This window comes from Carassius gibelio, chromosome B25 (genome assembly GCF_023724105.1).
Source record: "Carassius gibelio isolate Cgi1373 ecotype wild population from Czech Republic chromosome B25, carGib1.2-hapl.c, whole genome shotgun sequence".
Taxonomy (NCBI): domain Eukaryota; kingdom Metazoa; phylum Chordata; class Actinopteri; order Cypriniformes; family Cyprinidae; genus Carassius; species Carassius gibelio.
This window is the reverse complement of record NC_068420.1, coordinates 6,001,292-6,013,921: the sequence shown is the minus strand read 5'-3', so window position 1 is coordinate 6,013,921 and position 12,630 is coordinate 6,001,292. Positions and strand designations below refer to the sequence as shown.

The following is a 12,630-nucleotide window of genomic DNA, read 5'->3' as shown; positions in this document are numbered from 1 at the left end:
TTCATTTGATGGAGCACGCAAGCGGTTGGCCATGGTGACCGGGCCGGCGGTGAGAGCCATTAACAAACTGGCCGGAGGACTAGAGCACCATGCCCATCCACGTTTGGGCTCATCTGAGCGTTTATTGTTCCACTCAACACCGCCGCCAGATGTGTTCCTGCACACACACGTATCCGTCTGCATGTTGGGATGGGATCCAGCTCTTACTGGTCCTCTTTGCACCTTCTGGCTGAGCAGGATCTCCACTGGGAATACGGGCAGTGTGTGTGGACGGCAGACACAGCTGGCCCAGGCCAAACAAGATTAAATATGGAACGGTGGAGAGAAATTCTCCGCCAATCCAATTCGATTATCCGTCCATCCTTTCCTCTGTGCCTTTCTCTCTCTCCGATTTCTCATTTCTTTTCCCCTCATTTTCCAGTCACACACTTGGAACTACTGTGATGCCACAGTGAATCTATTACACACCTTATTGTCTCTAATGATGTAGCTTTGCATCTATTAAGCCAGTGGAACCGTGAAGCTTGATTCTTCTTCTACGCCTCCATTTTACAGAGAACTGAGAGGAGTTTCTCATTTTTTGCCTTTTGGAAAGATTTATTGATGGGAGTAATACTAAGATAATGTGAATTTTTTTCCAAAAAAACAACAACCCCCCCCATATGAATGAATGAATGAATGATTGAATAAATAAATAAATAAATGTAATAGTAATAACAAATAATGTACTTTGGTCATTGCAAAACAAAACAAAACATAAGTAATGAAAATAAAAATAATAACAACAATAATTTCACAGTCTGAATAAAAGCAAAAGCACAAAAATAACAATTATAATAAAATAATGTTGAAATACCAATAATAACAATAATTTCCCAGTTTGAAAAAGATAAAAATAAAAAAGATAAAGATAAAATATATAAATTCTTAATTTTATTTATTTATAAAAAATTATAATAAAAGAATGAAAATATGAAACAATAGTATATAATAGAACTTACATTGTATATATATATGACAAATAAAAATAACTAAAGTAATAGTAATACAAAATGTATGTAATGTAATTAAATTAAATATAATAATAATATTAATAATTAAAAAAACTGGTAATTAAAAAAAAATATTACACATAGAAAAACAACAATAAGAAAAATTGAATAAAAATGTAATTATAAAACAATGAAAATATGAAATAACAGTAATTACCAAGGCATAAAAAATAAAGGCAATCAAAAATGTGTCTATATACATATTCATACATTACTCTGTATATGACATAAAGAGTAATACATTACCGCAGGATTTTTCTGAGGTGCTTGAAATTAAATGATACATTTAAAAAGAAGAGTGTTTTGAGTTTTGAATGTATTCTGGGAATTTAACAAAATAAAAGAGAAAGTTCAACTGCACTAAAAACGTTAAAATGACGAGGTCGATGTGGCTCACAGTACTACTGTCTGAAACAATTACTCTTGCATATTGTAGGCACAGTACACGGTTCCAAATATAGCAGCAGGAGAGAGAAAGGAGGAGGGCGAGTTTTTGTTTGGCTTGTGAAATCAGGGTCAAAGGTCAGAAACGAGTAGTGTCTGAGCTCTGGATGTGTGTGTGTGTGTGTTTGTAGACTCTTCCAAACGTCAGATCGAGCCTGTAACACCTGTGCGCTTTAAACCACCATCAGCATCTTCAGGCGCAATGTCAACACGACGAGAGCAGGAGAAATCACATTCTCCTCCCGCTGGCTGCTAAACAAATAAAGCCAATAAAAGCTTTGCAGGTCACTGACAGTGATGTACACCGCTGCTCAGCTGGGACACGAGGACCACGGGTCCATCTGCGTTTATATATATCACACACACCATAATATCACAGCAAACATTCACCCATTTTACCAGGGATGTTTCACTTTTCTTTTTAAATCATATTCATAATAGTAATAATCAGAACAGCAGGGGGATTTGTTCTTGTATGCTGAACACAGTGCAAAACATGAGATTTCTTTCATCAGGATCTGTGTCTTTTCCACTAGAATTAAGATTTTGTTTTGTGTTGTAGAGAGTGTTTAATGCAGTGGAGAGTGGTTCTGCTCATTCTGGTTTTGGAGTCTCCGACAACACAAAATGCTCAGAGCTCCCGAGCTGTCAGTCAAAGAACGGCTGGTAACTGCAACACAAACACAATTATCAGGCTGTGATGGTTCTGCATTACAGAGCCACCCTAACTTAGCAAATCCCCCCGGTCTCTACACACTAATGAGAGCCTTTAACCAGTACTGAGACCCTGCGAGAGGAATACATTACTGCAGGACATTTCTGAGCTGTTTGTGTTTTAACTACCAGCGTTAAAAAAAGAAGAGTGCTTTGAGTTTTTAGTAGGTTTATGAGTATTGTGCGAGTGCTTCAGTGTTACAAGTCTACTTACTGTTGCACTACTTATTAAAATTTACTCTATCTCTGAAGTTACCTATTTTTTTATTATACAAATGATAGACAGATGGTTGGATAGACAGAAAGACAAAACAGTAGATAGATAGACAGACAGACAGACAGACAGACAGATAGATAGACAGACAGACAGACGGATACAGACAGACAGACAGACAGACGGATACAGACAGACAGACAGACAGACAGACAGATAGATAGACAGACAGTCATACAGACAGACAGACAGACAGATGTACTGTATTTATTTTATTTTATTTTTATTTTTTTGTTATTTGTTGTTGTCTTTTACTTGTTTCTCGTTTGAAGAAAAAAAAGGAGAAAGTATACATATACTTAATTATTTTACGAATCTGTTTTTGTTTTATGTATTATATAATTGTTTATTCCTTATTCATGTAATGTACAATGCTTTGGCAATACTGTGCAAGTCATGCCAATAAAGCTCATTTGAATTTGAATTTGAATTTGACAGACAGACAGACAGACAGATACAGACAGATAGACAGACAGTCAGACAGACAGACAGATAGAGAGACCGACAGACAGACAGAGAGACAGACAGACAGATGGACAGACAGAGAGACAGACAGACAGTCAGACAGACAGACAGACAGACAGACAGACAGACAGACAGACAGTTAGACAGACAGACAGACAGATAGACAGACAGATAGAGAGACAGACAGTCAGATACAGACAGACAGTCAGACAGAGAGACAGACAGTCAGACAGAAAGACAGACAGACAGTCAGTCAGACAGACAGACAGACAGAGAGACAGACAGACAGACAGACAGACAGACTAAAGGATAGAGAGATCGATAGATATAGAATGATATACAGATATACAGCTGATTCCAAAGTTTTCAAAAGGCATCACGCGAGTGTGAACATCACTACAACTAGGAAAAAAACGACCGTAATTCAAACGCAGCTGCCGTCGGCATTTAAACAGACATTTGCTCTTAATTCCGATCGGGCCAACCCAAAAACTAAATCTGAGTAGGTTTAAAACCGAAACTGTTGATGCTGCACTTTACTCTTTGGAAAATTTATATATATATTTTTTAAATAATAGCAGGCCTACATAACAAGCTGGGATTGGTAATGCTGCACTGTAATCATAGTTATTTATTTATATTTTTCATTATATTTTATTATATGATATTGGTTTGAGACAGAGTATTTTATTTAGTGGAGAACTTTTTTTGAAGCAGTATTTTATTCCTTATTCTTTTTTTATTTTATATATATTTTATTAAAAAAGTGTTTAAAAAACAGTTTTACAAAAATTTTTAAACAAATTGTTAAAAAAAAGTTTATAGTAATAAACAACCTGCAGTTTAATGTTTGCATTTCTTTCCCTTACTGTACCGAAAATGAACCGAACCGTGACTTTAAAACCGAGGTACGTACCGAACCGTATTGCATATTGCACCTGTCAAACATAGTCTATTTTACCGTCAATACCGTTGACAGTGTCCTTTATCAGTAGGCTTTATATTTATGCTCAACATGAAGTATAGATATTGTTGTTGTGAAGACAAGATCCTGGTCTGTCGACGGTCTCCCTCTGTCACCTACAGTAGCAGCAGCGCGCCAGCGCCGCATCAGGCACGATTCTGGTGTGTAAAGACACAGAAAATGCAAAGCAGCCGTCACGCAACTGACACGCAGTAGAAATGCCACACTCACGCCACGCAGCCAGTGTGTCACCGGCCGAGAATCAGCTGAGGGCGGGATTTGCGCTGAACGCGGAGACTTCCGCCACTTAATATGTTTGTTTGGAAACACGAAAATGTACCTATGTTCCGCAAACAAAATATTGCATTCGGTCATTCGGTACACACGTGCACCGTACCGAAAGCCCTGTACTGAAACGGTCCGGTACGAATACACGTACCGTTACACCCCTAATAGATAGATAGATAGATAGATAGATAGATAGATAGACAGACAGACAGACAGACAGATAGATAGATAGATCTCCCCTAAAATTACTAACTTTTACCATTTAAAGCTCATGTGCAGCTCAGACACACACACACACACACACACGCATTTACAAATACATGCAAATGAAGAGTCTTGCTCAGGAGCGGCTGGGACGCACGCGGCGGTTTGTAGAGAGTTTGTGCGCCCGAGAGCCGCAGTTGATTAGCTCTGTGGAGACAGGCCTGACCTTTCCTTGAGATCAACATACACACGTCTGCGTTTTCTCCACATCCCTCTCCAACAAATGTCAGCGCTGCAAACGAGCGGAGACACCCGCCAGTCCACTCACCCGCCGTCCGGCCTCTTTCTGTCCCCTCAGCACTTCTGAAAGTCTCCAGCCGAGCAGCACAAACTCCCACAAAAGCCGCTCCACACAAAGAGGTCAGAAATAACGCGCGGGAACTGCAGCGTTGCACGCTTTCCTCTTGCACTAAGGTGATTCTCGCGGTGTTTTTGCACAGGCCAGCGATTCTTGCACGCGTTTATCTCTCGCGCACCTGGTTGGGTCCAGCGCAGGTGTCATAAGGACAGTGGCTACCGGTCATGCCTGACCCCTCTTGTCATCCTGTGGTCATCTGTGCTAAAAATAGCTCTTCTGCAGCACTATAAGAAACCAGCGCCGCGTGCATCCAAACAGACTGACATCTGATCCTTAATTATATTTCTCTCCTGCTTTGGTGCTGGTGGGACTCATATCGCATTAGTTATGCTTTAACGACTGTCCTCCCTCTCTCTGTCCATCTCTCTGTTGATCTAGTGGGCGATAGCGGCAACTGAAGCGCAGACGTGTCGGATAATTAGGTTCTGAAATCAGGGAGATGATCAGGGAGCCGTCAATCACAGCGGGCGGTCAGGAATCAGGCTAGCGTGGGCCATCCTTCATTCAAAGAGGCCGTTCTTTCAGTAATGCTTTTAAAAGACTTATATTTCACACCAGAGGTTCCTGCTTTGGCAAGAATAAATCGACAGCCTGACAGCTGCTATCATGATCTGGTTTTAACTCCAACTCTCAAACTCTCACTTTCTCACTATCACACAATACTGTTATTATTTATCAAAAACAAGCAAGGATTCTGTTCACGTAACAGCAGGGCATTGGTAGTGGGGTGAAAAGTGGTGACGATTATAAGGCCCATGGTTGTTGGGGGGTGCTGAGGCCAGCTTAAAAAAGACGGTCAGGATAGCTGAAGATTTTTCATGAAAGCTTATCAATTGCATGTGTATTTAAGCCTGGCTAAATTTAAATATTCAAAGAGTTTAACGCATTTAAGCACAAGATGCGAAAGTACTCAACTGAGTACTTGCGTGCTGTGATTGGTGCGTGCACAGACAGACGAGGTCTCTCCTTCGCATCCTTGTGTATCTGAACGAACAAATACACATCGCTAGTTGAAAGACCAAACACAAGTCACTGTCGATGGCTTGTTTGCCGCACGCCGATATGTAAGGCTGTTACACTTTGGGCATCTCACGTTCAAGTCCCCGTTTGTCGACCTTTCCCAATCATGCCCCCTTCTCTCTTTCTCTCTCCCACTTCCAGTCTTGCAACAGTCCTATTAAAATAAAGGCATAATACACCAAAAAAAAAAAAAAAAAAACCTTCCAAACTCAGAAAGATGCGAAAAGCTTAATTTGGCACTCGCGTGCTGTGTTCAGTGCGCATGCAGAGAGCCACGTCTCACAGCCCTTGAACAACAAATTGAGTTCTGCCTCTGAACAGACAAATCCAAAATTACGTCGAAATACCTGTAGTGAATAAACCTTTGAAGTGAACGTATAATTAGTGGAGGAAGAAATCAGATGTGTATCATTATATTGGATGCACTGTGCCAGATTTCCTATCAGCTTGCGCCAGCACAAACCATCTTTTGGCGTTAAAATAGTACTGTCATGATTTACTAAAGATGTGCATTGACAAATTAGCGCTGAAAAGGTTTGGACAGTTATTTTCGCGCCTTACCTTATTGAATATGCTTCTGAAGGAGTTTCCCTTTTAGACCAAATTTATCGGAGAAGAGTATTACATTGAATCACATGAATGACGTGATTCAATAATGTTTGCACTCGTCAAATTACTGGTATTTGCAGCATTATTTAATGCCCCCCAAAAAGCATGTCTTAAAGCAGGCAGTAATCTGCACTGCTCTTGGTAGATTGCACTGGTCATTATGGAAATTATCTAACTGTGTCGGTGTTCTTTAATGTGTGCATTGTCAGTAAATCCCCCACAGAATTCAACACATACAGGCCCGAGAGTGAAATGAATAGTGCATGTCCATAAACACAGGAGCATTATTTGTTGTTAGATTGTTCATGCTTTTTATTTGGGTCTGCTTGGAAGTGAAAAGCAGTTCACAATATAATATAATAAAATTCGATGAATGTTCCCATTATAATCTACAAAGTTGTCTACACTGCACGCTCACTGGTTAATTAATGTGGTCAGATGTGCATTAATGCATTTCAAGTTTATCGAATTTTCGAGTGAGAAGTTTCTGCAACTTCTGTCGGTAGTTTCCATGAAAAGTGAAATCAAGTTTACTGTTGTTTGGTTAAATTTTTTCAAACGAAATCCAGTAATTTTAATAGAAATCCATGCTATTTGAAATTTTGTGCGAGGACGAAGGACTACCCCACAGAGGTTCGTTCAGATTCGTCACGCTGACCAAAATAAATCTGTTGAGTTGCATTGCTATAAAAATAGACATTTTGTGCTAGCAAGATTTAGCTAATGTGACCGATCGCACATCAATGCTGAGGGTGAACAGAGGAGGAGCTCTCTTTCACAGAGCCATGAAACTCAGACTTTCATGATACAGTATATTCCCTTTAAAGGCAGAAAAATCTTAAGGATGTGATATGAGATGGATTTCAATAGACTTTAACAAATGAAATTTCTGAAACTAAAGCCATTTGAGACATACCTGAGAACTCCCTTTATTGTGTTGCCACTGTTTTAAATAAGTGCTTTAATTTCCCATATGACTAAACTGAGATAAGATCACACACATACACGTTATCCCACCATATCTGGCCTATAAGGAAATGTTTTAGGGTTTAGGCAGGATTGGGCAACATCAAAGCCAGGCTTTAGCCGACACGCTGCTGGTAAAATCTTCATCGATGCTCAACCTGGGCTGGGATATCCACCGGTCGCTCGCTCTAGTTCTCCAGCATTTATCTCTGTGGCCTTCTGCTGATAATTACTGTGCACAAACACGGCTGTGATTATCACCTGTGGCATCGGACGGCTCATCCAAACTCGAGGTCTGTCTACGGTCCGCTTCCAAAACCATCACACACTAAGCTTCGGGGGCGAGTGCCACGTCCGTGGCCTAGCTGCACAAACATTCATTTTCAATTCGGCAGAGAAGGTCCAAATGGAAACTGATGATTCAATCCCTAAATGGAGTTCCAGATGAAGTCGACTCGCGCTATCTGTGTCTTGCTCTGTGGAGTGAAGCCAATTTCTCTACCCCTCTGTAGTCATGAGGAGACGTCTGACTGACAGAGAGGACACACACACACACACACACACGTTTAGGTTTCTTCAATTTCGGACACGTTCATGTGGTAATATAATAAATAATAATATATATATAATATAATAAAAAATAAAACTTTTTACATGCTTTCATTCTTTGGTAAACAAGTACTACTGTTCACAAGTGTATGTGTTCACATATTTGTTATTTCATGTACCAGACATTCAATATTACAAAACGAAAGAAAAAATAAATCATACAATACTTTTCTTTTCTTTTTTTTTTTAAATTTCATACACAGTACAAAAAATGACAAAAATAAACCCAAATATTTAAAAAGTTCTACTTCATTTAAAAATATTCAATAAATTAGTTAAATATAAGACTTTTAATTAACTTAACTATATTTATGCTATGCAAATTAATATGCTTAATATTTGTTATATTTACTTATTTATAATATTTAATCATATGTTATGCATGTTGAACAAATGTCTATATTATATTATATTATATTATATTATATTATATTATATATCAGGGGTTAAAGCAAAAAAGAACAATCCTGAGCCCAAACTTTTTCCATGAGGTGAGGCAGCAGATGCAAAGCATGCAATGACCGAGACAACTTCAACATTTGAAATGATACTATGACAAAGTTATTGCTTTCTTTATTCAAACTAATTATCTTTTTCATGATTATATGATTGACCTGAACAATGAAAGCTGTATCCTACACTTTCAAAATATTTTTACAAATTTTTCAATGACAGAATATTTGTCTGTAAAACAATGCAATATTTAGAAATATTTTGACTAATCTAGTGCTGTAACTAATGATTATTTTGGTAATCAAGTAATCTACCGATTATTTAACACAAACAGACATAAGTGAAAACCATGACTATTTATATACAGTATAAACTAATAATGAGGCAATAATAATTGGCTAAAAAAATATATAAAAACCAAAAAATTAAACATTTTAATATTTGGCCACATGGAGAATCATTTATTTTGAAATGTCGATGTACAATACATGGCATATTTAGACTTAGGTTGATGTATTCTCCAGTGTTGGCAAATGTTTATAAATTATGTTACAAATCAGTTTTTCCTGATGAATGTTAAGCAATTCAAAATTACAGCATATACAAAGTAAGAGTTTAGCCCCTTTCACACATACGGTCTTCACCGGTAAATTACTGGTAAAGTTACCATTAATAGATCATGTGTGAACAGGACCTTTTCAGAAATCCTGGTTAATTTTTTATGGCAATCATATCATTCTTATGGAGATGACATGATTACTCTGAGCTGTTTACAAAGCTTGGCTGCATTATAATTAGCTTTTTTATGTAAATATGCACTAGATGGACATCTTTGATCATTGCGCCTCGCAGCTTTTTGTCGCGCTTCTCCATTCATCATGGTTGTGACTCTAAAATTGGATACAATTATGCGTGTCTTGTGTTTATAAGAGCAAAACATTCTGATTGGCTAGTAATGTTAGTTTGATTGAGAGTGAAAGCTGCTCCTCTCATACCATTGGTAGTCGAGCTCATGGACTCGAAAGTTTGGCCAGCACTGTATATATGTATAGTTCACAAAATGAGAGAAATCTCCCATGATGCAACGGTTTGTCATTGTCAGATTGAGTGTGTGACAAGTGTCTTTTAAGAGAGTTTACTTTCTCAAAATCAGCAGGGACACCAGTGCTCATTGTTGAAGAGACAGAGTTTCCTCTGACACCATTCACACGAGACTCCTCGCTAATGCTAAATGAAGCTCTATGCTAATGGAATCTCCCCCGGTGTCTCTGCCGCCTGTTTTAAACGTGACTGATAAATATTCAAACTCATTTTCCCAGCGCCATCAATTAAGCACAAGACAGTTTTGTTCTGCAGCAGGGAATAATTTGGGTTTGGTTCCAGTGAGAAGGTGCTGAAGGATGATGCATCATGTGACAGACGGGGCATCGCTCTGACAGCGTGATTGATGTCACAACTACTGCTTTGAAGAGACACACCTTCAAGGAACCAGTCACATCAAAATGAAATGCCTGTCACTTACTCACCCTCTTTTGTCATTACAAGCGCTGTTGTTATTTTTACTTAATTTCTGAATACATTTCAGAGCTTCATTGCAGAAAAAAATTATGTATTCAGCAAACAAAAATCTATAATAAAGAAAATTAGCATGTTAGCACTAAGTGACAATTTTTTACAGTTTAATGTGGTAAAAATATTTGTGCTCGATCGGTTTCCGGGTCATAGGATTGAGGACGGAGGAGCGAGGAGACGAGGAGGCATATTGAGAAGCACCCAATGCGTGTCAGATCTGCATCATGTTCAGCAGCGGCAGCTCTTAAAGTAATAGCAGCCCAAACAACCTAATAACCAGCTGCTGTGATGTCTTTTCATCAAAGAGAAAATCAAGGAAATCTATATTTTATTTAGAGTTTAGTGTTTGATAACTTCTATTTCAAATTCTGTATATTTCTGCTGAAGGGCACAGGTAAATATGACATTTATTGTAGTGAGTTTATGTGAAGATTGTTTTAAGTTCAGTTAAAACAAGTTGTTTTGAAAGTCTAATAAATGTTAAAAGTGATAGCTTTCAGTTATAGTGTAATGTTGAATGGCTATAGCCAGTGGTTAAATATTAGGGGGAAACTATTTTATAGAGACATCTGTAGTATTGCTATCAGTGATACTGGCCTTCAGTCATAAAAAAAAGATACCATTAAACAAATATAAAAAATATAGGCTGTCTTTATTTTGTTTTAATTTGAAGAATTAATGTGAAATTATTGCAATATAAAAGTATTTTAAAACTTTATTGTTAGGTGGGATTAATCGCAATTCATTTCTGAAAAAATGTTTGCTTAATTAGTAAATTTTTTTAATCGATTGACAGCTTATATATATATATCTATTTTACATTTTTTGTTTTCATTACATTATATGATTACATTTTATATTTTGTATTATTATATTTTTTTATTTCTTAATAGCTTCAAATGTTTTTTTAATATTTGTATTTTTATACACTATATTAGCATTAGAAATATAGTATAAAATATTGATACGAAACATGAAATTTCATAAAAGTGTGTGTGTGTGTGTATATATATATATATATATATATATATATATATATATATATATATATATATATATATATATATACATACATACATTTAAAAATTAAAATTAAATAAATTAAATTTAAAAATTAAAATTAAAATGTATATATATATATATATATATATATATATATATATATATATATATATATATATATATATATATATATATATATATATATAATATAAATCATACATTTTTACAACTACATACAATTTGCAACAATATATGACATTTTCCCCATGGTTTTATTAATATATTACAGCCATTATGTAAAAATTCAGCACTTTTGGGAGAAGGAAAAAAAATCAACTACAGCTGTAGTGGAGATGTTAATAATCTCTAACAGAGCAAGAAGACACTTACTTCCAAGGCGAAAATTGCTTTAATTGATGCTTGACATAAGAGTGAGATGTCTGTCTGTTCAACCTCCACGACTCTGAAACAGAGAGAGAGAGAGAGAGAGAGAGAGTGAGGTGTGTGTAACATTCAGATAAATCACACAGCTCCTGTAATCTTCTCTCTCATTCAAATCATCTTTCTCTCTTCTATAGACCTGTTTAATCTGTAACGGAGCCTGGTTAGGGAGAGAATCAATGTAAGTACCCTTATTAGGGGATTTGAGAGGCGTAAATAAGTTAGATGCTGGCAGCAAGGGCGGGGGGAGGCCATCAAATATTAATGCGCTGTGGGAAGACAGCAGACCAGCTTTCTCCAGTAGGGCTTTAGCATCAGCTAGCATCAGAGAAACACCCCAATGAGGATCTCAAACCCCAGAAGAGCAGCGAGGGAGTTCTCCGAAAAATAACTCGCATACGTTCGATCAACAGATTTCCTCTGTATTAAGCACACACTGAGGCTGTGTCCCAAAACTGCAATTCATCAGCTTTCTAAGAGTTTTTGGCTGAATTCTAAAGCAGCTTCATGAATCCACAGTTCAGTCAATCCCAGCGCTAGGACTGAATTCACAATCGCACACCATTCTTACACTTTCTGCCATACACAAATAAGGCAAAAAATGTATTCAACAAACTTCAATTACTATTAATTTGCATGCGTATATCATGTACAGCATATACTAAAATTATGAATAAAGTTTCACAACAATTTGAATGTGTTCACACAAAGAAATTTATGCAGCTTATATTTTACAAGGTTTTTTTTGGGCTCTTTTTTGACTTTTAATAGCTCTTTTAAAATAGAATATATATATATATATATATATATATATATATATATATATATATATATATATATATATATATTGCAGTTTTTCTACACACACACGATACATACTTAATCTATGAATGAATGACTAAATAAAAAATAAATTAATATGTATATATTTGCATAAAAATAAAGTCTATAATCATATCTTAAATTGTATATATAAAAATGTGCATGAATATAATCATTTATTATATTAGGAAGTATATTAAGAAACATAAATGAATTAATAACACATTAAATATATTAGATTTATTGTTAATTTATAAGTTTATAACAATACTCAAACACACACACACACACACACATATGGCTAAATAATAGA

At 36.4% G+C, this 12,630-nt stretch overlaps 1 protein-coding gene across 3 annotated transcripts in view; it reads right to left on the bottom strand.

Annotated features, from left to right (window-relative positions):
* plxnb2b (plexin b2b) overlaps nucleotides 1-12,630 on the bottom strand; it is a gene marked incomplete at its 3' end in the record, with an annotated part of 146,209 nt that overhangs the window by 37,589 nt on the left and 95,990 nt on the right. For 2 of the 3 annotated variants that reach the window (XM_052597729.1, XM_052597730.1), the window contains 1 exon segment: nucleotides 11,445-11,517. 3 annotated transcript variants of the gene reach the window in all.